The 25,895-nt window shown below is 44.8% G+C and overlaps 1 protein-coding gene across 15 annotated transcripts in view; it reads right to left on the bottom strand.

Moving 5' to 3' along the window:
• Positions 1-917: 917 nt before the first annotated feature.
• The window catches only part of LOC123803145 (ral-GDS-related protein-like), a 47,038-nt gene continuing 22,060 nt past the window's right edge, over positions 918-25,895 (bottom strand). For 13 of the 15 annotated variants that reach the window (XM_087860423.1, XM_087860427.1, XM_087860429.1 and 10 more), the window contains one exon: positions 2,225-9,534. The gene's annotated coding sequence lies outside the window, so the exon portion shown is untranslated. Of the gene's footprint in view, positions 1,302-2,224; positions 25,855-25,895 lie in introns of those variants that run through there. The other 2 variants (XM_087860433.1, XM_087860426.1) reach the window with 2 other exon arrangements.

Raw genomic sequence — 25,895 nt, 5'->3', positions numbered from 1 at the left:
GGACAGAGCATGGCATCCAGGAGGACTTCCCGGAGGAGGGGCTACTGATACTCATCTCTGAGAACAGGTGGAGACCGGATGAATCTGCAGGGAGGAGGATGGCCATGTGTGCCAGGACCTGGGATGGGTGCCCGGTCCCGGTGCTCAACCCTCACCAGACCCTGCAGCTCCCCGCCCCCCCCCCCCAGGCTCCCTATACATCCTGTGCTTCTCTCTCTGCTCAGGAATACCAAGTCATTACGGACATCATGCTGCTCCAGGTGGCTGCCGAGAATTACACCCTAGAGCCCGAGGATCCTTTTTGGGCCTGGTTCCAGGCTATGGAGCCGCTCAGCGAGGCTGAGAGGTGAGGCCCATCAGGAGCTGGGTCGGTGAGGTTCGGGGTGGACTCTTTCTGCTGGCCACTCCTGGGATCCTCCTTCCCTGGGCAGCCTCAGGCCTTGTTGCCGGGGCGCCAGACTCCAGCTGTGGGCAAACACTGGCAGGGACTCTTGAATGGAAGCTCCTGGGCAACTCACAGGTGTCCCTCTGTCCTTAGCTACACCCTGTCCTGCCAGCTGGAGCCCCGGTCCTAGCTGGTCAGCAGCACTCAAGAAGGAGAAGAACTGGCCGCAGTCAACCTCAGGACTGAGCAAGTGTCCAGTGGCCCTGCAGGGATTCCTCAGCAGCTGCATCCTTGTGCCCATTGTCTCCACACCCCTTCCCCCCATCTATTTCCTTATGTAGGGGGCACCATTTAGTTGTTTTAAATAGTACCGTGATAGATTTGCATGTTAGGAGATTAAAGCCCTTGTTTTGTTTTAGAGCCCATGTGTGTGGTTTGGGTCTTTTACTTCCTGCAGTAATGGAAAACTTGCACAGACTCTCATATTCGTTCCTGACCTAGGAAATCCCCCAGAGTCATCAGCTACTGTACGTGGGAGGAAGGAGAAGTGCCAGCCCTTCTCCCTAGCCACTGGAGGGCACCCCAAAATCCCCCTTACTCAGAGCACGGGTCCATTTCAGTCAATGAATTTGGGCAAACAGCAGAGACAGCCCCTCAGAACTCCTGAGATTTAGAGGTTGCAGGGACTTTCCCAGGAATAGCAACAACCACTGAAAGTGGGAGTCCTTAAGACTTGTATGCCCCAGAACTCCTTCCTGCCCCAGGACTGGGGTTGCCTTTCTCCGCTCTAAGGCCAGGAAGACTGTGTCCTGCTTCTTCCGTTGAGATGCTTTTTTGGTTTTGTGTTTGGTTTTGTATTGCCCCCGTATTTGGAACTTGTCGTATTGTAGTTCAATCTCTGGAACTGCATCAGCACCTAGTGGGGAAAAACACGGAAGGAGATCAAATCCTGCGTGTGAAGGGGACAAAGCCAGAGGAAGATAATTTGCAGATGGACTCAGGGCAGGCAGGACTTTCCAGCCTCAGTCTCCCCGTTGGCCGTTTACCAAGTTTGGAATCTTTCTGGGATTCTTGTCAGTGATCTCTGGATTCCCTTTCCTGCTTGTTTTGTGTGTTGGGAAAAGATGGGAGGGGTACCTTAAAGGGCACACCTGAGCCTGGTTCCATGAGCATCTATGTTGACCTAGGAGCCAGGATTTCCAGCCTTCGTGCATCTCCTTATGCAGTTCTTCTGAAGCAGCAGTTCCCTCCAGGCCCCAGGCTCTGTGTCTGATCCATGGTAGCCACTGTTCCCTGGCTGGCATCTGGTGGATCAGGGATGGGTTCTCTCTTGCCAGGATAATGGGTCATATCGTTTTTTTTTTTTTAAGTTTTTTAAAACTTATTGGACAGAGAGCGATAGTAAGAGATTGAACAGAAGCAGGGGAGTGTGAGAGGGAGAAGCAGGTTTCTGTTGGAGCAGGGAGTCTGATGCAGTCCTGCATTCCAGGACCCTGTGATCATGACCTGAGTCGAAGGCAGAAACTTAAAGGCAGAGCCACGATGGTGCCCCATGGCCCATATCCTTGACCAGAGAAACCCACCCTCTCCTTGGTGGTCAAGGGGACTTTTAGGTCCATGTTGTTCTGAAGTCCATGTCTCAAACATTCTCTAGTTTACACACTTAGTCTCAGTTTCCACTCTTACACCAATTTGTCCAAAATTGGGTACTCAGCTTGAGCCCCCAGACCTACTGAGTCCCCTGCACATTGAAAGTGAGGAGATGAGAAGCATCTAGCATGCACGTGGTTGCCAAAACAAAGCAGAGGTAGGAATACTTCTATCAGACAAAACAGAATGAAAAAAAAAAAAGAGTAGTAAGACACAAAGAAGGACACTGTGTCATAATCATGGAGACAATGCAACAAGAAGATAGAACAATTTTAAATATTTAGACACCCATCATAGGAGGACTCAAATACTTTTATAAAATAGTTAATAAGCGGTGCCTGGGTGCCACAGCGGTTAAGCGTCTGCCTTCGGCTCAGGGCGTGATCCCGCCGTTATGGGATCGAGCCCCACATCAGGCTCTTCCGCTATGAGCCTGCTTCTTCCTTCCCACTCCCCCTGCTTGTGTTCCCTCTCTCACTGGCTGTCTCTATCTCTGTCGAATAAATAAAATCTAAAAAAAAAAAATAGTTAATAAAAAACAGCAGGCAACTAATTGACTGTAATGCAATACAGTAGGGGTTCTAACACCCCACTTCTATTAATGTGGACTTGATCCAAAATGAAAATCAACAAGGAAACAGTGGCTTTGGGTGATGCACTGCTTTTAACAGACGCATGCAGAGCATCCCGTCCTAAAACAGCAGAACACTCATTCCGTTTGCGTGCACATGAAACGTCCTCCAGAACAGATCACTATTAGGCCACAGAACAAGTCTCCACTAATTAAAAAGATGGAAATCATAGCATGCATCTTTTCTGACCACAATGCTATGGACTAGAAATCAACCACAAGAAAACACCAGGGAAGACCATGAATACATGGAGGTCAAAGAACATTCTCCCAAACGATTAGTGATTCAAGCAGGAATTCTAAGATGAAGTAAAAATTAAATGGAAGTAAAGAACAACGATAAGACATGGGTCCCAAAACTTTGGGATACAACAAAAGTGAATCTTAGAGGACGGGTTACAGCAATACAGAAGCAAGAACAATCTCCCATCCCATCACCTGACACAAAGGGATCTAGCATAAGAACAGCAGAGAGCTCTAGAGCAGGGGATCAGCCTTGGCGCGTTGGAGCTCTTGCTGTTGGGCCCATGCATAGCTTCCGTCCTTGCTCAATTTCCCGGCAAGGATGGTGTTCTTTCCCTTCTTCCAGAAAAATTCCCATCAGGGCCACTGGAGAATCAACCCTTTATGGAATTCTAGAATGCTAGAAACTGCCAAAAAGGCCCAGGAAACAACCATGCCTTCCCCATTTGGTATACCAAGGTGCTGATTAGCTTTCTCTTTGGGGAACATTCAACAGTGGTTTTTTGAGACATCATCTTAGGCCCGGATCCCCTGAGGATCTCATGAAAATACAGATTCTGATTCAGTAACACTGGGAGGGACCTGAGACTCTGCATTTCCAACATACTCCCAGCAGATGCCGAGGCTGCTTGTCCACGGACCACACTGAGAACAAGGAGCCAGCGGGCCATTCGACAAAAGTTATCCGTTTCACCAGTGAAAACAGAATTTTCAGCAACAGTTTGGCTACAATGAGGAGGCCTTTTTATTGTCAGGAAGATAAACAGCCAGGGCAGGTCTTTGTCCACATCGGCAGGCCTCTCCTGCTCTTCTCTTCCGGGGTATATGGAGGCAGGATGGAAGGAGGTCAATAGTTTATGAGCTTCTTTAGTTCAGTGGGTTTCCTTCCTGTGCCCTCCCGTATCTCTGCGATGTGTGCAGAGCACATAGTCCTTTCAAGAGGGGTGGCCGAGGCTGAAAGGGGGTAAGGTGGGAGCCTGAGCTCCTGAGTCAGCCCTGACACGTGGGCAGAGGCAGGCGCTAGGGTCCACTCTGTGTGTGGTGCACGGGCTCACTTGGAAATCTGCTAAGTGGGGCAGATGAGCCTGAGAGGTGTGGCATAAGACACTGCTATAAACTACACTGATTTCCCAAAGGATTTTGCAAGTGCTCACAAAAGTTTGAACCTGAGCCCTGTGAGTCCTTTAGGAACAGGGAGATTATGGTCAGGCTTTGCCACAGCCTAAGGGTGAGAACAACAGGGCCTTTGTGGAGTGAGGCATTCATATTGAAGATAAAATATTAGCTGGGTGGTCCGGGATAATGAAGGCATTTATTACCCCGGCCAAGCACAGGTATGTCAGCCTGATCCTCAGACTGCCTGTGCAGAGTCTGGGTTCATGAGGTCTCCAGAGGGGTGAGGCTGGCCACGTAAAGAGTTGGGATAAAGGCACCAATGACCAAAGCGGCTCAGGAGGACGAAAGAGTTGTGACCTGGGGATACAATGGAAGGATGGAATACCATTGCCCTGAAACTGAGACCGGTTTCCAAGAGTGTCCTTATAAACTCTGAACGACAGAGAAAATGGTCTCAATCCAGCCTCACAGGGAAAACACGTACCAGAAAAACAATGGACATCTATGAAGGGTTTAGGAAGCCAGGTGTCCCAGTGACCTGAGCACAGGCCCACAGTTGGCATGTGGGAGGACAAACCACTGGGTTGGCCATGACCTGAAAGTGACCTTGGAGCAGCCCATTGCCTTTCATTTTCCTCGTCTGCTGGGGACAGAGGTTGACTCTAGGTTCCGGAGTTGGCAGGCCTACAGCAGAAGGCAGATCAAAGTACATACTTACTCCATTCCATTCTGTTTACAAAAGATAATTTGGGGGCCCCTGGGTGGCTCAGTCAGTTAAGCGTCTGCCTTCAGCTCAGATCATGATCCCAGGTGCCTGGAGTCAAGTTGCACGTCAGGCTCCCTGCTCAGCAGAGTCTGCTTTTCCCTCTCCCTCTGGCCCTGCTCGTGCTCACGCTCTCTCTCTTAAATCAATAAATAATGAAAAAATATTTTTACAGAAAGACAATTTGGAAGCCTTGGTGGAATACCTCTCTAAGAATGCCAGTTAAGGAGTAGAATTTTCCAGAATAGGAGTACCAAATGGGCCAGGTACCACACCCCCTTATCAGCTCTAGGGGAAAATTTTTTTAAATTTTTTTATTATGTTATGTTATTCCCCATACAGTACATCATTAGTTTCTGATGTAGTGTTCCATGATTCATTGTTTGCCTATAACACCCAGTGCTCCATGCAATACGTGCCCTCCTTAATACCCAGCCCCGGCCTAGCCCAATCCCCCACTCCCTCCCCTCTGAAACCCTCAGTTTGTTTCCCAGAGTCCATAGGGGAAGACGTTTTTAAACAAACACAATTTGATGAGTTTTGACACATGTATATACCCATGATAATGAACATAGTCATCATTCTCAAAAAATTCCCTGATGCCCTTACAATCCTTCCCTTCCCCAACCGTCCCGTCACCAGGTAATCACTGGTCTACTTTCTGTCTGTCTGTTTATTTTTATGCAAGGGTGCTGTTTATTTTTTTATTTAAATCCAATTAATTAACATATAATGTATTATTTGTTTCAGAGGTAGAGGCCAGTGATTCATCAGTCTCATATAATACACAGTGCTCATTACATCACGTGCCCTCCTTAATGCCCAGCACCCGGTTACCCCATCCCCCACCACCTCCCCTCCAGCAACCCTCAGTTTGTTTCCTATGATTAAGAGCCTCTTATGGCCTGTCTCCCTCTCTCTCATCTTGTTGTATTTTTCCTCTCTTCCCCATGATCCTCTATTTTGTTTCTTTAATTCCACGTATGCATGAGATCATATGATAATTGTCTTTCTCTGATTAATTTATTTTGCTTAGCGTAATCCCTCCAGTTCCATCTACATCATTGCAAATGGCAAGATTTCATTGTTTTGATGGCTGAGTAGTATTCCATTATACATACCACGTATATATATTCCATTCCATATATACCACATCTTTATCCATTCATCTGTCAATGGACATCTGGGCTCTTTCCATAGTTTGGCTGGTGTGGACATTGCTGCTATAAACATTGGGATGCAGGTGCCCCTTCGGGTCACTATATTTGTATCTTTGGGATAAATACCTAGTAGTGCAATTGCTGGGTCATAGGGAAGTTCTGTTTTTAACTTTTTGAGGAACCTCCAAATTCTTCTCCAGAATTAGATACCAGTTTCCATTCCCGCCAACAGGGCAAGAGGGTTCCCCTTTCTCCTCATCCTTGCCAACATCTGTCATTTCCTGACTTGTTAATGAGGTGGTATCTCATTATGATTTTGATTTGTATTTCCCAAGTGATATTTAACATTTTTCATGTGTCTGTTGTCCATTTGTATGTTTTCTTTGGAGAATGTCTATTCGTGTCTTCTGCCCATTTCTTGCTTGGATTATTTATTCTTTGGGTGTTGAATTTGAGAAGTTCTTTATAGATTTTGGATATTAGCCCTTTATCTGATTAAGACATTTGCAAATATCTTCTCCCATTCCGTGGGCTGCCTCTTAGTTTTTTTGACTGTTTCCTTGGCTGTGCAGAAGCTTTTTATCTTGATGAAGTCCCACAAGTTCATTTTTTCTTTTGTTTCCCTTGCCTTTGGAGATGTGTCATGAAAAAGGTTGCTGTCCTAGAGGTTGCTGCCTATGCTCTCCTCTAGGATTCTGATGGATTCCTGTCTCACACTTAGGTCTTTCATCCATTTGGAGTTTATCTTTGTGTATGGTGTGAGAGAGTGGTCAAGTTTCATTCTTTTGCATGTAGCTGTCCAATTTTCCCAACACCATTTGTTGAAGAGAGCGTCTTTTTTCCATTGGGTATTCAGTCCTGCTTTGTGGAAGATAAATTGACCATAGAGTCGAGGGTCCACTTCTGGATTCTCTGTTCTGTTCCATTGATCTATGTGTCTGTTTTTGTGCCGGTACCATACTGTCTTGATGATTACAGCTTTGTAATATAGCTTGAAGTCTGGAATCATGATGCCTCCAGCTTTGGATTTCTTTTGCAATATTACTTTTGCTATTTGGGGTCTTTTCTGGTTCCATACAAGTTTTAGGATTGTTTGCTCTGGGTCTATGGAAAATGCTGATGGTATTTTGATAGGGATTGTGTTGAATGTGTAGATTGCTTTGGGTAACATAGACATTTTAACAATATTTGTTCTTCCAATCCATGAGCATGGAATGTTTTTCCATTTCTTTGTGTCTTCCTCGATTTCTTTCATAAGGTTCTATAATTTTCAGAGTACAGACCATTTACCTCTTTGGTTCTGTTTATTCCTAGGTAATTTAATGGGTTTTTTGGGCAACTGTAAATGGGATCGATGCCTTCTCTTTCATCTGCCTCATTCTTAGTGTATCAAAATGCAACTGACTTCTGTGCACTGATTTCATATCCTGCCACTTTGCTGAATTCCTGTATGAGTCCTAGCAATTTTTGGGTGGAGTCTTTGGGACTTTCTCCATAGAGTACCTTGTTTGACTTCTTCTTTGCCAGTTTGGATGTCTTTTCTTTCTGTTGTCTGATTGCTGAGGCGAGGACTTCCAGTACTATGTGGAACAACAGCAGTGAGAGTGGACAGCCTTGTCATGTTCCTGACCTTACGGGAAAAGCTCTCAGATTTTCACCATTGAGGATGATATTTGCCATGGGTTTTTCATATGTGGCTTTTATGATGCTGAGGCATGTTCCCTCTATCCCTACACAGCAGAGAGTTTTTATCAAGAAAAGATTTTGTATTTTCTTAAATGCTTTTTCTGCATCAATTGAGAGGATCGTATGGTTCTTGACCTTTCTTTTATTAATGTGGTGTATCACATTGATTGATTTGCAGATGTTGAACCATCCTTGCAGCCCAGGAACAAATCCTAAATGGTCACGGTGAATTATCCTTTTAATGTACTGTTGGATCCTATTAGCTAGTATCTTGGTGAGAATTTTTGCATCGATGTTCATCAGGAATATTGGTCTGTAATTCTCCTTTTTGGTGGGGTCTTTGGTTTGGGGATCAATGTAGTGCTGGCCTCATAGAAAGAGTTTGGAAGTTTTCCTTCCATTTCTATTTTTTGAAACAGCTTCAGGAGAATAAGTTATTAATGCTTCTTTATATGTTTGGTTTCCGCTGGTAGGCCATCTGGTCCTGGACTCTTGTTTGTTGGGAGATTCTTAATTACTGCTTCAATTTCTTTGCTGATTATGGGTCTGTTCAGGTTTTCTATTTCTTCCTGTTTCAGTTTTGGTAGTTTATATGTTTCTGGGAATGCATCCATTTCTTCCAGATTGCCAAGTTTGTTGGCACATAATTGCTCATAATATGTTCTTATAATTGTTTGTATTTCTTCAGTGTTGGTTGTGATCTCTCCTCTTTCGTTTGTGATTTTGAGTCCTTTCTCTTTTCTTTTGGATAAGTCTGGCTAGGGTTTATCAATCTTATTCTTTCAAAGCATGAGCTCCTAGTTTTGTTGATCTGTTCTACTGTTCTTTTGATTTCTATATCATTGATTTCTGTTCTAATCTTTGTTATTTCTCTTCTCCTGCTGGCTTTAGGCTTTATTTGCTGGGTTTTTTCCCCATCTCCTTTAGGAGTAAGGTTAGGATGTGTATTTGAGAATTTTCTTGTTTCTTGAGAAAGATTGGTATTGCTATATACTTCCCTCTTAGGACTACCTTTGCTGCATTCCAAAGGTTCTGAACTGTCGTGTTTTCATTTTCATTTGCTTCCATTTTTTTTTTTAATTCTTTAATTTTCTGCTTGGCGCCTTCATTCTTCAGTAAGATGTTCTTTAAGCTGGGGCGCCTGGGTGGCACAGCGGTTAAGCATCTGCCTTCGGCTCAGGGCGTGATCCCGGCGTTATGGGATCGAGCCCCACATCAGGCTCCTCCGCTATGAGCCTGCTTCTTCCTCTCCCACTCCCCCTGGTTGTGTTCCCTCTCTCGCTGGCTGTCTCTGTCTCTGTCGAATAAATAAATAAAATCTTAAAAAAAAAAAAGATGTTCTTTAAGCTCCATGTATTTGTGGTCTTCCAAATTTTTTCTTATGGTTGACTTTAAGTTTTACAGCATTGTGGGGACACCTGGGTGGCACAGCTGTTAAGCGTCTGCCTTCGGCTCAGGACGTGATCCCGGCGTTATGGGATCGAGCCCCACATCAGGCTCCTCCACTATGAGCCTGCTTCTTCCTCTCCCACTCCCCCTGCTTGTGTTCCCTCTCTCGCTGGCTGTCTCTGTCTCTGTCGAATAAATAAATAAAATCTTAAAAAAAAAAAAAAAGTTTTACATTATTGTGGTCTGAAAATATGTAGGGAACCATCCCAGTCTTTTGGTACCTGTTGAGACCTGATTTGTGACCCAGTATGTGATCTATTCTGGAGAATGTTCCATGTGCACTTGAGAAGAATGTGCATTCTGCTCCTTTAGGATGAAGTGCTCTGAATATATCTCTAAAGTCCATCTGGTCCAGTGTGTCATCCAAAGCCCTTGTTTTTTGATGCAAAGAGTGAGATCTTGTTGATTGTTGATCTTCTGCTTAGATCATCTGTCCATTGCTCTTTGCAAACTGAAGGGTAAGAAATCAGAGAAAGACAAACCTTATGAGACTCTTGACTCTGGGAAACAACCTGAGGGTTGCGGAAGGGGAGTTGGATGGGCGGATGGGGTAACTGGGTGATGGGCATTAAGGAGGGCACGTGATGTAATGAGCACTGGGTATTATATGCAACTGATGAATCACTAAACTTCACCTCTGAAACATATACGATACATTAATTTTTTAAAAAAAAAAGCAGGTAGATAGAGCAATGGAACAGAAGAGAGAGCCCCCAAATAAATTCACACATACATGGATAAATGATCTTTGATGAGGGTGCCAAGAGTACACAATGAGGAAAGGATAGTCTCTTTAACAATCAACAGAATGAAAAGGCAGTCTATAGAATGGGAGAATCCAATTGCAAACCTTGTATCAGAAAAGAGACTAGGGGCCCTGGGTGGCTCAGCTGATTAAGCATCCAACTCTTGATTTCAGCTTAGGGCATGATCTCAGGGTTATGAGTTCAAGCCCTGCTTTGGGCTCCATACTCATTTTGGATTCTGCTTGAGATTCTCTACCTTGTCCTCTGCCCCACCTACTACTTGCTCACTCTCTCTCTAAAAAATAAAATCTTTAAAAAATAAAAAAGAGGCTAATATCCAAAATATATAAGAAACTGCTACTAATCATTAAAATAAAAGTGTTTAATCCAGGGGCGCCTGAATAACTCAGTTGGTTAAGCATCTGCTTTCTGCTCAGGTGATGATCCCAGAGTCTTGGAATCAAGTCCCACATCAGGCTCCCTGCTCAGCAGAGTCTGCTTCTCCCTCTGACCCTCCCTCCTCTTGTGCTTTCTCTCGCTCTCTCAAAATAAATGAATCTTTTAAGAAAGTGTTTCACCCAACATAAAAATGGGCTAAATATTTCAATAGACATTTTTCCAATGAAGAAATACAAATGGCTGACAGACATATGAAAAGCAGCTCAGCATCATTAATCATCAGAGAAATCCAAATCAAAGGACAATATCATGTCACCTGTTAGGATGGTTTATATATATGTTGGTAAGAAAATGGAAATTTGAACATTCATATACTGTTAGTGAGAATGTAAAATGGTACAGCCATTATGGAAAACAGTACTGAGTTTCCTCAGATAATTGCAAATAGAACCACCATATGATCCAGTAATCACATATCTAGGGATACATCCAAAGGAAATGAAATCAGTAGATGACCCTAGTATTTGTTATGATAGTCCCCAACTCCTGTGTCGTGTTGAATTCAGAGGAAATAATTTTATCTTCCATCACTATTGTTAACTATAAACTGTAAGTGTCCTTCATCAAGTTGACAAAGTCTTTAATTCTTATTTTGCTGAGAGTTTTTAAAATCTTGAATGTATGTTGAATTGTCCTAAGTGCTTTTTCTGTATCTGCTGAAATGATCAAGATTCTTCTTCTTCAGTCCATTGACTTGGGAATTACTGTATCAGTGTCCCATTGCTGTAACCAATTACCACAAATGTATTGCCTTCAAACCTCATAAATATAGTGTCTTACACTTCTGCAGGTTAGAGTCTCATATGGGCCTCACTGGACTAAAATAAATACGTCTGTAGGGTGTTCCTTTTTGGAGGCGCTGGGAGAGAATCTGGTTCCTGGCTTTTTCTAGCTTCTAGAGGTTGTCTACACTCCCTGCTTAGTTGCCCCTTCCACCTCTAATGCCAGCAATAGCTGACTGACTGCCCCACATCCTAGTGGACTCTTCTGCTGCACTTCCACTTTTAATGACCTTGTGACCACTTGGATAATCCAGGATCATCTCCTGATTTTAATGTGAGCTGATTGGCAACCTAATTCCATCTGCAACTTTAATTCCCCTTCCCCATGTAAGGCAACATGCGGGCAGATTCCAAGGATTAGAACATGGACATTTGTGGGGGGCATCATTCTGCTAGAGATGGTACCCAGGGCTGAGTGTCAAGGAGCAGGGACATATATGAATGCAGGAGCCCATCTCCCCATGGTGCCTAGGGAGAGAATAAGAGGGACTTAGGGTTGCCCCTTTCTGGAATCTCAGGGAGCAGAGCTCTTGAGCATCTATACACGACCTGTGCCCCTCTCATTGTGCTCCTCACTTTCTGCACAGATGAGAGCTGAACTTTTCTGGGTGGAAGATTTGTGGGGGGCCCCTCATTCAGCTCTGGTCCACTCCCTCATTCACCCAACTCACTGTTCTACTTGTCCCTCCCCCATGCCAGGGTCTGTGGTCCAGGTGGGGTTGACTCAGCCACCCTCAGTGTCCAAGGGCCAAGGAGAGATGGCCACCAACACGTGCACTAGGGGAGCAGCTCAGCTTCAGCAACACCTGGGCTTTGTTGCCAAACTCCTGACCCCCAGATTTGCAATTGCCTCTCAGAAGAGCTTCCTGGGCTCCAGGTCAGGCAGCCAGGCTTCTTGATCTCTGGGCTTCAGCCTGGAAAAGAGGCTGATTATTACTGCTTAGTGTGGGACAGCAGCTTGATGCCTACATTGTCCTCAAGGCCCACAGGGAAGTGAGATAAAAACCTGTTGGCTGTCTGTACCTTCTCACTGTCCAGAGTTATTGCTGTCATTTTGTGGCCAAGTGGCTGCTGCTGAGTTCTGGAGTAGTGTAATGGGGGCCGTCCTTTCTCCTCTGGTTCTCTGATACTGTGTGGTTGATGCACCCCCATTTCTAAGATCCTGGGTATGGTTTGCTGACCCAGCTGTCCACAATTTCTGGAGCTTTTGGTCAGATCACTCAGTCCTGCACTGGAAGTATTGGTGTGGATTATTATGTTAGTGACTGGAACCAGCTTTGCTCTGGGAAAAAAATGCAGAGTCCCTCTTCTTCCCTTGAAAGTTCTGCTTCCCTCCAATTTCCTGATACCATATGTGTACACCCAAACAACAGACCCAATCAACCCTTGGGTCCAGTATCAGGCAGAGGTTAACTGGCGTGTGCCAAAGAGGGCTGGGTGGTCCCTCCCATTCCTCAGAGTGGAGCACCCACAAGATGTGCTTAGCGCTCTCTCCCTCTCCTTGAGGCCTTCCCTATTTTGTCCCCCAATCAGGAATGATGGAGAGAGAGCAACACAGGATGAGGTGAAGGGGATCCCCCTGACTGCCACAGTGGAAAGTGGGTTGGTCTTGGCTGATCTGTCATGGTCTTTGGTCCTTCTGCTGTTCTTTTTTTTTTTTTTTTTAAGATTTTATTTATTTATTTGACAGAGAGATAGGCAGTGAGAGAGGGAACACAAGCAGGGGGAGTGGGAGAGGAAGAAGCAGGCTCCCAGCAGAGGAGCCCAATGTGGGACTCGATCCCGGAACGCCGGGATCACGCCCTGAGCCGAAGGCAGACGCTTAACGACTGCGCTACCCAGGGGCCCCTTCTGCTGTTCTGAATCTGGAACAAGTTCTCTCTGAGGTTGGGTTCCCTCTGGATCCCCCTCTACAGTGATCTACAATGGAGGAAGAAGCTGTGGAGGTCACTTCACTGAGTACAAGGCTGTGGAAGAGGCTGCAGTCTTAAGAGGAGGCTCCTGGGCAGTGAAGAGACCCCACTCTGGGAGGAGGGGATAGTGGACAGGTGGATGGGCATGCAACTCTCTCTCCAAGGTCCCCTTCTGTATGTACATCTGGCCCTAACACAGCAGGAGGAGTTGTGGGCCTGCCTTGCCACAAACCCCTGGGGTACATCAGCTGTGGGAGGCCATCAAGGGGAGGGGAAGGATCTGCATGACTTCCCTGTCCTCCCTTTGAGTGGGGCCAGTAGGTAAAATCGACTTTGGGCCCCGCAGGAAGCAGAACTCGAAGGGTCTTTCCATCACAGCCTCGTCCTCTTTCCTCCCCACTCCTCTCACTCTCTGCTCAGGTGATTTGTTGACAGTGGATCAGGGGAGGCCCTGCCACTTCCTTCTTATAGACATCATATGACCTCAGACTCACCATCCCTGTGTCTCTTTCCATTTCAGGGCCCTGGGCACAGTCTACACCGTCTCGGGAATCTCAGTGTCGGGGTCTCCTGGACAGAGAGGTGCTGTGTCTCGCACTGGCCTCGCAGTGCGTCATTGGACTTTGGCACAGGATGAATGCTGTCCTCAAAACTGTGACCCTCTGAAGCCCCCGCACTTAGCTCCCTCTGGTATTCTGGTGATGCATGCTGCTTCAGTTAGTTGTGAAAAGTCCTATTCAACGGAAAACTGAGTATATTTAGAATGATGTGTTCATTGAATAGATCGATGTAAGAAGTGACCTCTAAGGATTCATGTGTGAGTTCTTTTCTCTAGGAAATTGTCTTGATGACTCATCCCATGTCTTCCGTGACTGTAGGATTAACCATGCTTTTTTGCCTCAATTTGGACAAGTCACTTAACTCCTTTGCAGGTAGGCTGCATGCAGAGGTGACCAAACTTATTTTACAAGTTTGGACTAAATGAACAAATGCATTGACTGCTTAGGACATGTGGAAGACCCCTGAGGGTGGGTCTTTGGAAAAACCCTGAGAGACCGTGGTCAACCTGGCCGGGAGGGCAGTGACACCACAGTGCTCCTATGTATCCTACATCCTCTAGACTCCAGGAGAGACATCCAGCTGTAGCCACCCATGTTTTAAGAAAAAGTGGCAGGGAAAAAGACAAAATGTCAGACACAAAAGAAAGAACTGAGAAAATAATGCCCATAACATAGGTTGACTGGGGTTGACTGTGACAATGGAGAGAGACAGCTGTGACAAGACAAGGATCTCAGAGCTGCAGAGAGGCGCATGCCTCTCTGAGTGATCATGCTTTGCTCAGAGGACATGACCCAGTAATGTGAGACTAGGCTGTCAGTAGGCCACCAACCAACATTTAGTGAAGGGTAGCATGACAGATACATCCCAAGATCTTACATGAATACAACTTCTCTCTCTCCTCACAAATGCCCCCTTGAGGAATGACTGTTAGTCCTGTTTTCGACATGAGGAGACATCTCCTAGAAATGTTTTTTGATCCTGCTGTGTGTCATGTGGTGTGAATGGCAGAGCGAGGCATGGTGCAGACCATGCAGATTCAGATCCTGCACCCTCCCCACTGCAACGTGTTGTCCTCACTGCACTGTCTCTGGAGAATCTCTGTCCCGTTCACCAGGTGCAAGGAGGTAAGTGCAGGATTACTGGTAAGAACTTCACATTCTCTCCCTCCATGGATCCTAATTATTCTTGGGAAGATATACATAAAATAACCACACAATAAAAAGGTCAACTAATAGGAGATCCCTGAAAAAGATGACCTGGGCACAGCTCTAGTCAGAGAGATTTTGGGAGGTTCTCTGGAAGAGGGGCTGACTGAACCCCTATCTGAGGAATGCATTCAGGTAACTTGGGGTGCAGCCTGGGTAGTGGCTGGAGTGGGCAGTGGAGGAGGAGGTGATGCCTGCAGAAAGAACATCATATGGATGGAATCAGGAGGCGATGAGGAAAGTTTGAGGACGAGGCGATGGGAGGTCAATGTGACTGGAGCTGTTTCGCAGTCAACAGACAACTCGTAACCAACCAAGCAAACCGCATGCTGCCTAGACACAGCTCAGTGCGGTCAACTCAAAGCCACAGTAATGCTGTCGTGAGGCTCAGACTTCCACTGTGACATGAGGCCCAGCGAGAAGCCGAGTCCTTCCCAACCCGTCTGCTGCACACACGTCAGTGTGATGTACGTGTCTGGAGTGGTCTCCAGGCAAACAGGATGATGAAAATCAGCTACTTCCTCTTGACTGCTCTAGCGAGGCCTTGGGCAATTTGGAGCAATTTTACATGTATTTTTTTTATTTTTTTTTAAAGATTTTATTTATTTGACAGAGAGAGAGACAGCGAGAGAGGGAACACAAGCAGGAGGAGTGGGAGAGGAAGAAGCAGGCCTCCCGCCAAGCAGGGAGCCCGATGTGGGGCTCGATCCCAGGCCCCTGGGATAATGACCTGAGCCGAAGGCAGACGCTTAACGACTGAGCCCCCCCGGTGCCTGTACATATATTTTAAAGATACAGTGTGGATTTAGAATGATAGGCAGCTTTACACCATATCTTGGAATCTCTGTATATCTTCATGTTTTCTTTCTATATAGTTCAAGCCTTATCAAGATAAGTAAAATATACATGGCCAAAGATAATTGATTTTATTCCCAAATAACTTTCTCTATGACTGTGAAGATGAATTAAGTAAATTTACAAGTTCAAGAAATCATACATATATTAAATATCCAAACTCTACCATTACGAAATTGTGCATATGATAAGCTTTAGTTTTTTTTTAAGTTGGAGGAAGAATATAACAACAAAGCCCTGTTTAATGACCTAAATTCAACCTGAGGATCTGGTTGGTCACTATTATCCAGAGGTGCCACGTCATATTATTCAGTATACGATTTTAAGAAAATTCTTTTATTTTTTTTAAATTTAATTCCTTTTAAAGTGACACTCTATTTTGAAGCTGAGTTTCATGTCTGTGACCTAACAGTGTGCACACAACTGCATGAGGAGTCTCTCTGAGACACAGTTTACGTTGAACTGTGATTCCTGCAAACACCTGAGGATAATCAGTCATGGACTGTGGCTTGAGTATGAGTATGATGTGGTGAGTGACTTTAGTGCAAATGGCAGCTTAAAGACCTCCAAAAATTCTCTCCTCAAAAAAAAATCAATGAGGAAACTGGCAAAAATTGCCACCAACATCTTAAGAACTCTGGAAATAAACTCAAACTTGCAGCAGTAGAGGGAATGTTGATACTGGTGGAAGAGGGAGGAAAAAAAACAGGTGAGTCTCAGTCAGAACCATGAGTTTTGTGCTGTTTTAACATGGCCTAGTCCCATCCCCTGCCCTGTGGCTGCAGAGTAGTTCAGAAAACTAAAGCCCATGTTCACAGTGAAAGACAGCAATGCGGCAGCCACTGGAGAGAACAGAATGGGTCCGGAGCTCCCTCAAAACCTCATTTCTAGAGAATTACCACTAATGGGTCTGAGGGATGTCTGCAAGACCCTACTTGTTCGACTGTTTGTGTTTAATCTCACTTGGAGCTTGCCCAGAACAAAAAGCCTTTTCCCAGCATAATTGTCAAAAAAGAAATTATAGGCAGTTGCTTAACTTGTGGTTGGTTGGTTAAAGTGATAGATATTAGTTGGAGCAAACAATAGAGTAATAGAAAGCTTACAAGGACCACCAAAAAATGAGATTTCCATGAGGGGATTTGAAAAGTTCTGACTTATTCTTACGAATCTAGAACACTGTAAGCATACCCAGGAGAGACCCTAGAAGGCCCTTAGCTCTCCCCCTGCCTGACCTGGATGTTCTGCACAAGCAACAATGAAGGTTTTCAGCTACCAGCTGAATTTTGAAGATACGATTCAACATGCTCACGAAGCCCTTCGACAAAGACTGAATGACTTAGTTCTAGGCTGTTCGTGAGATCTCTCTCCGGCCAATAGCTGACCGCCATAGAGCTGAGCAGGGACTACAGTGGTCACACGTGACAAAGAATACAGACTTTGGAGAATTAGTTCATTAAAGTCACTAATGAGAAAGCAATGACAAAAAATAGCAAAGCCAACAAATCCTAGGGAAGAGTGAGAATCCGATTTCTAGAGTTGTCATATGATATTATTTTAAATAACCAATTTACAGTCCCCCTCCCCAGTAACAAGATACCTGCAGGGAAACCAGAAGTCTGTGCAGAAAAAAGTTGCCATACCAGGGCCAAGTGTGCTTTTCTATGACAGGCCTGCTTGTCAGACTGACCCTGTCTGAAGTCTGGGAACTTGGAATCAAGAGGGTCCCCACCATTCTCTGGTAAGTGTGGCTTGCTGTGCCTAGACTGTTGGTGCAAACCCTGTGGTTTATGCAGAACATATCTTTGCTGATAGAACTCTGAAATTCAGGTATGTGCGAGGCAGAGGGTGCCTAAATGACCAGTTCCCACTAAAAACCTCTGAGTACAAAGTCTCTAATGAGCTTTCCTGGAAGATGTTTCACACTTTATTGCTGGAGGAATGAAGTGTACCTTTGTGATGCCACTGGAGCAGTTCTCTTGAAAGCTTGTGGCTGGTTTTCTCTGAACCTCCCATGCACCTTTCCCTTTGCTTATTTTGCTTAGTGTGCTTTCACTGTAATAAATCATAACTATCAGGATGGCTATATACTGAGTTCAGTTAGTCTTTCTAGAGAGACGGATGTTGGAGGTGCTCTTGGGCTGTCCCCCACACATAAGCTGATATACAAGGAGAAAAAAGCAATGAATACACACTGTCCCTAAGCAAAGTCCAGACACTGGACTTACGAGACAGATACTTTGTATCAGCTCTTTTAAGTATATGTAAAGAATTAAGGGAAATGATATTTAAAGAACTAAAACATAGTATGAGACTTATATCTCTCCAAGTAGAGAATAACAATAAAAAAGATGTGAATTATAAAAGAGAAACAGATATTCTGGAGTTGAAAAGTATAGTAACAACTGAAAATGTCACTAAAGGGGCTTGTATTCACTTCCTAGGACCGCTGTAAGAAATTACTACACTCTACATGGGCTAAAACAATAGAAATTTACTCTTTCACACGTCTGAAGGCTGGAAATCTGAAGTCAAGCTATAACTTAGGCTCTGCTTCCTATTGAAAGAGCTAGAGAACTATCTTTCCTTGCCCCTTGCTATCTTTTGGTAGTTTCTGGAAATTCATGGCTTTCCTTGGATTGCATCTGCATCACTCTAAACCCTGCCTCTGTCATCACATGGTGGCTTTCTCCCCTCTGTGTCTGTGTGTCCAAACCTCCCTGCTCTTATAAGGACAGCAGCCATTCAATCAGGGCACACTCTAATCCAGTGTAACCTTATCTTGATTATATCTGCAAAGACCTTATTTCCAAATAAGGATACTTTCACAGGTACTGTGGGGTACAACTTTAATGTATAATTTGGGGAGACACAAAGCCACAACAAAGCTGAACAACAGATTTGAGCAGGAAAAAGACAAAAATTTGAAGATAGATTAATAGAGATCCAGTCTGATGAACAGTGAGTTAAAAAATATGGATGGGAGAAAAAAATAGCAGAGCCTCGCGGACCTGTATAATACAATAAGCATGCCAACATATGCACAAAGAAAAGTCCCCAGAAAAAGAAAAGACAGGGAATGAAATATAAAATAAGTAAAAGATAAAATAAATAAAAGAGAGGGACAGTGAAGATATGTGAAGTAACAATAGCCAAAATCTCACCAAATTTCATGAGAAACATTAATAAAAATATTCAAGAAGTTCAAAAAAGTCCAAGCAGGATAAACCCACCTCATAATAAAATTGTTCAAGGCCAAAGACAAAGAGAAAATCATGAAAGCAACTAATCATTTACAAAGGCTCCTCAATTTTATGGCTAATTTTCATCAGAAACCAGAGGCCAGAAGGCAGTGGGATGACATGAAAAGTGCCAAAAGACAGAAACTGTCAACCAAGAGCTCTGTATCTAGCAGATGTCTTTCAGTAATAAAGGAGACATTGAGACATTCCCAGATAACATTTGAGAGAACCCACTGCTTTCACAAGGCCTACAAAGAAATACTAAGGGCCCTTCAAGCTGAAATGAAAAGACAACAGAGTAACTTAAATCTACATGAAGAAATAAAGAGTTGCATAGGTTAATATACAAGAAAGTGTAAATATATAAGTATGTATATGTTGGCTAATGAATTTAAATAAAAAATATAAAAGTATGTAAGATGTGCATAATTGTAAACAATGTATTATTTTCTCCTGATTTAAAAGGCACCACCTGAAGTCAATATTATAAACATGTTGACGAGCACACAGTGTATAAAGATATAATTTGTATGACCATGGCAATAAGGGGAGGGTGTGCATTGAATCTACATGAAGGTAGTTTCTATATGCCATGGAAATTAATCTGGTATTAATCCAATTAGAATGTTATAATTTAAGGTGTTAATTATAATCTGAGGGAAGCTACTAAGAACATAACCCAGAATATATAGCAAAAGAAGCACCATGGAAATGTATTCGGTACGCTAGAACATAACATAAAAAACCGGTAATGGAGGACTATTAGAAAAGAGATGACATATACAGCCAAAAAACCAAACCAAAACAAAAAACAGATACCAATGCTAGCTGATTAGTAATGAAATATTCATGGATTATATACTCCAATTCAGAGGCAGATATTGGCAGAATGGATTTAAAAAAACCCTATAATCTCTATTTGCTGCCTATGAGGGAGTCACGCTTTAAGTCTAAGACAGAGAGGTTGAAAATAAAAGGAAAATAAATGCTAAGCAAGTAGTAACCAAAAGAGAACGAGACTGGCTTTGATAATATAAGACAAACTTTTATGACATTTTTCTTCTAGAAAAAAAAAAGGACATTTTATAATGACAAAAGGGCCCATCCTTCAAGATTATGAACGTTTTACAAGAGAACTCCAAAATATATAAAACTGACAAAAATGAAGAGAAACAGACCCCTCAACAATAACAATTGGAGGCTTCAATATTCAACTTCCAATAGTGAAAAGTCATTTCTTGTGATGCTCACAGGGTGGGAGGAGTAGGGGCTGAGATCCATATTTCATGGTGCAGGTACTGAAATTTAGAGATTAAGTGACTTTCTCAGAGTTGCAGCTCAACTGCAACTGAATGATGGTTCTGAGTCAGGGGATACAGACGGTTCCCTGGACATAGAGATCCCTGATCACCTGAATACGAGATCAGGTCCTGGACACCTGAATTGAGCCCTTTCCTCACTCCCTTGCTCATATCCTCTTGCCCCAAGGTTTCTGCAGGCAGACACCTGGTATGTCAAGGAGGTGCCTGCACCAAGAGGATGGCTCAAATCCTGACCCAACTCCTGGCTCTGTGTTTCAATCCCTGACTCAAAATACATTGTCTTTCCTCCAAATGAAGAACAACCCCTGATGGAGTGGGGGGATCTGAGCATGTCTCCATCTCCGCTCATTTGCCCCAGCACTTGATTCTATCTGCTGCCTTTCAGTGAGACTCCCTGGTGGTCAGGTGATCACCCTGAATGACCAGTAGTCTGCTTGCCTCCCAACTGGCTCAGAACCCAGGACATTCTAAACCAACTGCCCACGTGACAGTTGCCCAAAGAACTAGCTTCGTCTTCAACTGACCAAACTTGGATGATGAGCAGTTCATTAACTAGGAGAGGGGTCTGCCAGGCTGGACTTTTGTGGCTTAGTGGATGAAATCTACACACCTCCCGTGTCTCCCTGACTATCTGACCCACCCTCAGAGCAGCCACTACGGAAGGCATGGCTGAGAGCAGGAAGTAGCCACACTGGCCCTTGAGTATGCACCTTCCCTGCTCACTCCTTCCTTTCCAACATCCAGTGTCTTTTGTACAAACCACAGTCCTTCTTCTTGAATCTAATTACTGATTTTACTCCCATGCCACCTTCAATGGAGTAGTTAGTGGGGGTGATATTTGTGGCCCTACCATGTTGTTTGGTCAGATGCCCATTTCAATGTGGCTGAACCACTGTGGGCACAGCCAGCAGAACAGTGGACAGCCAGCAGATCTTCTTAAACACAAATAGTTATATTGTGAATCCCGTGTTTGAATCCCTTATGATCTTTCTCTTTTTATAACCTGAGCCACAATCCTAGAAAACATACTGAAAATAGAACTGTTGATATGCAGCTGAGAGAAGACCCTGGGAGCACATTCATTCATTCCTATGCTGCACTTCTGTTCTATGAGCAAAGAGGGGTATTATGATCTGTGATGGGGCTGTGATTTTATGAGGATGAGACAATGTAGAAAGGCAGCACAGCACAGGGACGGAGAGAGAGAGCATGAGAGCTGGTGTCTGGTGGCTGGTATCAACTCATGCTAGAAGACACATGTACCTGGGAAAGTTACTTAACCCCTTTGTCCCTGGTTCCCTGTTCTGCGGCATGAGGCCTATTTACTAGTATTCCCTTACGAAGCTTAATATAAGACAGTCCAGACAGCACCTGGAGAAAATGACCGGTGCTGCGTAAGTGCTACGTAAGTGTTCCAGCATTAACTGTCTGCAAGAATAAGCAAGGAATACAGGAGTGGCTGCCTCCGGAGAGGAAACTCGAACGGATACAGGGCAGGGGAGGGTGCAAGGTGACATTTCAGCCCTCACATGGGCATGATGCTTTACAGCTCATGGAGAGTATCTGTCATCATTTCCTGTCATCCCCCATCATCCTCATGGGTTATGCAGGGTAGGTGCTGTGACCCCTGTTTTGTGATTCATGGCTCTAAATTGTAGAGATTTTAAATGACGCCTGGAGTCACAAGGCTGATGACAGATCTGAGATAGGAAAGTAGTTGTTTCCTTGGGGACAGAGATCCTTGAACAACCCCTACCGCCTCCCCTGAGTCCTCCAGATCATGTGCTGGACTTCTGAACCAAGGGCTACCCTCCCTCCATTCCCCAAATTTTCCTGCCCCAAAGTTGCTGTCAGGACATAGAAGGTGCTGGAGCCAAGAGAAGGGCACATGCCTCCACCCAAACGTTTCAATCTCTGACCCAAAAGCTATGATATTTTCCTGAAAGGAAGTCCCTTAACAGGTCGGGGGAAAATCCCTCCTCCTCCCACATCATCACACATCAGCTGCCTCAAGGCAGACCGACGGTGTGACCAGTGCTCTGCTTGACTCCTATGTGGCCCAGAGCCCAGGATTTTCCAAGCCAACTTGCACATATAATTCCTCTCTAGTGAATCAGCTTGGCCTTCAAGAACCAACCCTGGATGAACCACTAGCTAATGAGGAAAGTGACCTGATGGACTGGTGCTTTGCTGGTTTAATAGATGAAGCTGACATGTCCTCCACTGTCTTCTGACCACTGATCTGAGCAATAGCCTGAGCAGGCAGAGCCTACACTCTGAGTGTGCACTTCCCGCTCCCCAAACTCTGAAGTCTCTGTAGACTCCTCACCCTTCTCTAGACCTTGCAGTTGCAGGGAGAGAGTTTCTTCCCTCTGCCACCAAATGTTCATTCCACCAACCCAATGGCATTGTCCCTTCTCACCACTGTCCCAGGCAGCACCCAAACACCCAGTAATCCTGTTCACATCAACCAATGGAAATCACTCTATGAAATCCCAGTTTCATTCCTTTATAAAAACTCTGTGGATTTATAGACCACTGATGTTTGGTTTTGGATCTTGACATCTACGTTCAGAAGAGTTAACCTGTGATTTCCCTTTACTGTGATGTCTATTGCTAGGTGGCATCCAAATTCTCCTGATCTGATGAAAGCAGTGTAGGTGTGTTCCCTCTGCATATGTTCTCTGGAAGAGGATGTCGGAGAGTGGCATCACTTCTAAAACACTTTGTAGAAATCAGAGGAAACGATCTGTGCCTGAGTTTGTTTTGTAGAAAAAAATAGTTTTACATTTGTTTTTTAATTGATGTTTACTTTACATATTGTAAAGTCCCCAAATCTTAAATGTCTAGCTTTATGGTTTCCTGTAATATAAATGCATCTGTTGCCAACACCAATTTGACACACAGAGCATCTCCAGGACCCTGGCAGCCTCCTATAGAAGGACTTAAGAATAATATCTAACTTATTAGGTTACATGAATAAAATCATCTACTCCATGTATAGTCTAGGCACAACGATTACACATAATTAGCTCAGAAAGAGTGTGGCAGCGTCCTTGGAAGGTAGTTATGTTGCCTGTATGTACTATTACCACCACCCTGTCTCCGCTTTTGTGGCCGCATGCATCAGCGGTCACCCCAGTGTTTGGTTGGTTTTCCTGCCGTGCCAACAAGGAAGTTAGGGAAGCAACGGAGAACATGTGCACTCGTTTGCTTTACCGTTTTCATCCCAAGCGCCCTGCACTCACATTTCCTCTTCCTGTTCTTCTTTGCCCCAATTTGCTTTGTCTTTTCCTTCTTTTGAGTCCATTACAAAAAAATTTGTTCACAGCTGAAAGGAAGACAAGAATCAGGCATAACCAGAGCCACCCAGGGCAGGTAACCATTAAGTGGAGGATGCTGAGGGCAGATCCAGAATTCCCGGGGCCCCTCCAGCAGGGACCCTTCCGACTCCCAGCCCAGCTCCTGGCTGGGGCCATTCAGGGCTGCGCAGCAGGAGTCCGTGGTACAGACCCAGCGTAAGGGGCCAGAGCAACACTAAGAATGTGAATGAGGTAGGCTGCAGGAGGTTTTATAGACATTGATCCAAGGACCTTAAGTGCCTGTATGAGACCACATACTACAGGATGAGAATTATTAAGAGGGAATGGGGGAAGAGCTACAAAGAGGAGCTTATAGATAGCAAAAACAAAGTGAAAAGAGATGAAAGAGGAAATAAATTGCATGCACAGTTTTGCTCCCTGCATGTAATCCTGTGCATGGATAATTGTAGGAGTGGGGAGGAGGAGCCTTGGGAAAGGACGGGGACAGTCAGGGTTGGGGTGAGAACTTGGACCCACTGCTCCTGGCAGGATAAAGGCCGACCTGGGGATGACTCTGTCTTCCCCTCTGCAATGAGGGAATGGGTCTCTGTGATCTGCAACATATTTTTTCCAGCCTTCAAATTTTATAACTGTGACCATGAATGAACTCCTGTGTCATCTTGTCCTTACAAGAAGGCAGTCACTGTCTGCATGCATTTCTGTGTGTGATGTTGCCTTCCTCGGTACTCATGACTCAGTACTCCCCTTCCACTTCTCTCCACTATTTAGTGTTCATCGTCCTTCTCCGTGTCAGCCTCTACCAGCCATGTTATTTTAAAATATGGGGACACCGGAGGAATGATCATGGGTATACTGCCACCCTCCCTCATCAATCAATTGATCAATTAACCAATCCATCCAAACCCAGGGGGCACCTGTAATGGGACTGGGGTTTTGTTGGGCCCTATGGGAGAGAATGGCAATGAGTTCCACATACTACCTGTCCTGTGCCTGGGGTAATTGCAGTTACTTGAAGATCGTTCTCAAAAAATCCCATAGGTTTCCTAGCCCCCTAGAGAGCATGAACATGAAATCAGAAGTAAGCTAACTTGTCTAAATTCCCTTAGTCTATACGTGGGGCAACAGGGGCTCTACAGCTGATGCGATCACATAAACACACACTACCTGCCAGAGTTTGCCCTGAACCTTGGAAGGACTGGGAGGGTGGGCTTTGGGCAGGCCTGGGGTAGGCATGACCAAGGTGTGGGGGGCAGGGCCAATGTGTGGCTGAGGCAGTGGGTTCTGAGAGGAGCACTGACTCCCTGCCCTGCTGCCCAGAGAGAGGTTGTGTCCTGTGGTCAATGCCAGGTGACCAGGTCAGCAGGGCTGTAAAAGCTGGTGTGTGAAATAGGCCCAGCAGCTCCTCATACAGTCCTCTAGAATCCCTGCCGGCCATGGAGGGTCTCCAGGGCAGCTGCACATGGGCCTCTTTCAGATGGAAGCACATTCACAGTTCAGACTTGGGTGAGGTATGGAGGCTGGGATGAGCTAAAGGACATTGGAGCATATGCATAATTCCAGAGGAAAGGTTCTTCAACTCACCTAGCTATGGAAGTGGCCTTTAAGGAGGAGCAAACAGGACAGGAACATAATGTTACTAGTCCTGTACGTTAAAAGGGAGAGAGTTGACCTCTCATCTACCTCCTGGCTCATGCTAGAACTTTGTATCCAGATTCAAGTGTCTGTTGGGTCGCACAGGATTACATCCATCAAGGTTAATAACAAGAAAGATACCAAAATCCCAAGAGGTGCTAATGAAACAGAACCTAAGCTTTGACATCTGGCAGTGGGAAAGAGAAGGAAGTACAGGTTTCAGGGGAAAGAATTTTTTTTTTTTAAAGATTTTATTTATTTATTCGACAGAGATAGAGACAGCCAGCGAGAGAGGGAACACAAGCAGGGGGAGTGGGAGAGGAAGAAGCAGGCTCATAGCAGAGCAGCCTGATGTGGGGCTCGATCCCATAACGCCGGGATCACGCCCTGAGCCGAAGGCAGACGCTTAACCGCTGTGCCACCCAGGCGCCCCCATGGGAATGAATTTTTAAATAGGAAAGCAAAAATGATTGCAAACACAGCACACCTGATGCCTATGGACTCCATTCCTCTTACTAATATGTCATTAAAATATGAAATGAACAAATTAGACTTGTACATATATTTCCCTACCCCTTCTGCTTTCCTATCCACCTTCCTCAGTCTCCAGAGCAGCAGGTGCAACCCAACTGTACCCGGAACCCTCTTGCATTGCTTCCTACCTGAGTGTTGTTCCCTATCTGGAGAGTCATCCTCCTCACTACTGGAATCTTGAATGCTCTCCACAAGAAAATCTATAGACACCCAAATATGATATATAGAAACACATCAATTA

This window comes from Ursus americanus, unplaced genomic scaffold (assembly GCF_024610735.1).
Source record: "Ursus americanus isolate L20-20 unplaced genomic scaffold, mUrsAme1.1.p SCAF_65, whole genome shotgun sequence".
NCBI lineage: Eukaryota > Metazoa > Chordata > Mammalia > Carnivora > Ursidae > Ursus > Ursus americanus.
Note: the sequence above shows the minus strand (reverse complement) of the source record. Positions and strands in the feature narration are given on the sequence as shown.